Source organism: Echinops telfairi, unplaced genomic scaffold (assembly GCF_000313985.2).
Source record: "Echinops telfairi isolate 266 unplaced genomic scaffold, ASM31398v2 ScPeMD7_2291;HRSCAF=2852, whole genome shotgun sequence".
NCBI lineage: Eukaryota > Metazoa > Chordata > Mammalia > Afrosoricida > Tenrecidae > Echinops > Echinops telfairi.
In genome coordinates this window covers 37165115-37167244 of record NW_022106189.1, presented here as the reverse complement: position 1 = coordinate 37167244, position 2130 = coordinate 37165115, and positions in this window count along the sequence as shown.

Genomic DNA, 2130 nt, shown 5'->3' with positions numbered 1-2130 from the left:
CCTGTCTTCCTCCCTGGAGGTGGGACACATCCTCTTTCTGCTACATATTCCTGTTGATAAACCACATGGAGACACACTGATGGAGCCAGAGCCCTAGAACTGGAGAAGCCAAGTGGAGACCCACACCAGCTGCTAAGATTCTTCCAACACCACTGGATCTACAAGACTTCCACCCGCTGGCTTGTGATTTTCCTGCATTCTTGCATGGCTGCATGAGTCTAAAGAGGATTTATGAACTAGTTTTGGACATATGGGCTAATATTCGAGTTATGGACTTGATCTGAACTGGACTGGATGTTTCTCAATAAACAATTGCTCTTTTATATAAAGCTCTTTCTTATACACATGAGTGTCCATGTTTCTCTAGAGTAGCACAACTTGCCATCTTCTGAATGTGTCGAATAAGTTGGACCTTAGGTGAAACCTATAAGAGAGAGAATTGGATGGGGCTGTCTTGGTTTTCAGGGGTTTGTGGCTTTCCACCTTTGACAGGTTTCTACCTTACAAGGTTCCGGCTTTCACAGGTCTTCCTGCTCTCAAAGGTCATATTATGGAGTCTGATTGGGTTTGGCTCTTTTCACTTGGCATTCCCCATCACCACCCCCACCACCACCCTCCACCCCCAGTTTTTAAACTGAGATGTGTAATCTACATGCCCTAAAATTTGTTTTGAAATTTCTTTATTCTTAGCAATGAAATTTCACAAGGCTGTGTGAAGTGCCTCTCCCCCCACTTCTTAGGCACTTGAGGAGGGACACTTGTTTAATTATTCCATTATTTTTTTCCATCCCTCCAGAAAGAGAAGCTGGTAAAATGGGTGGATTTGGATAGCGGTGCAAGTACCCAGCAGGCAACCTATGTCTTCAACAGTGTCTTCATCCAACACTGTGTTTTCATCTGTTTTCTAAACTTCTATTCCCCCCCCCCCTCTCTAAATTTCTTTCTTGATTTCCCCCCTGAAATTCGTGTTAGGTGTCAGGACTCCTGGTTCGATCTCCTGCTTTGTCTTATCTTTGCACCTTTCTGCTATTTTACATTTGCCTCTAAAGCTGGCGTCCTCACTTCATTTTTTTTTTCATTTTTTAAGTCATCTGTGGCATCGTGAACTTTGAAAGTCATCGTTGTAATTTCAAGGACCTCTTTCTCTGTCTCTTTTTTTCAAAGCCTTGTGGCTTGGGTTTAGGATCACAAAAACTTAAACTGTGAGGATGCTAATTAAGAAAGGATCATTTACTGTTACCTAAATTTTCTGTTTCTTCCAGGATCCGCTGGACTCTGGTAGGCCTGTACTACTCACGGGTGGCCGAGGGGGAGGGAAGAGAGGGACAAGAAATGACAGCGAGGTCATGAAGGCAGTGAACGACTCAATCCGTTCCACTACCACCTCCGTGGCTTCCTGCTGGGTTGTGGCTTCCTTCTGCACGTGGACTTTGGAAAGAATACCTATATTCACATCCCGTCTTGGGCACGTATTGATTTTATGACCGCAGCCAAATTTATGAATTTTATGACCTTAGCCAAATTTTCCCATTTCATAATAAAAACAACTATCTCACAGTTGTTTGGAGTCCTAGCATCTGATTTTGTGGCAAGCATCGGGTAAAATGCACAAATACTAATTGTATTGCTTGTACCATGGCCTGCCAGAAGAACAAACATCTGTCTGGGAAGAAGTATAATCAGAATGCTCCTTAGAAGTGAGGGTGAAGAGATTTTATCTCATGTACTTTGGACATGTTATCAGGAGAGATGAGTCCCTGGAAAAAGACATGATGCTTGGTCAAAGGAGAGAGGCAGCGCAGAAGAGGGCAACTCCCTGGTTCTAAGAGATGGGTTGATACAGTGGCTGCTGCCAAGGGTTCGGACAGAGCAAAGATGGTGAGGATGGCACAGGACCAGCGGTGTTCCGTTTGTTGGACGTGGGTCAGAACTGACGACAGCAGCCAACAGTATCCACTAATGCCTCTGTCTCACAGAACTTTGTTGAGTTGTCTTAACTTTAATAACTTCCCCTCCAGTACTCCAATTCTATTCATTTATTTTTACAGTTCCTTTGCTTTCATCTTAACTGTCTTCTGAAAGTAGATGACAATAAAATGTAGCCTTCGGTTTTGTCATATTGAACCGGGG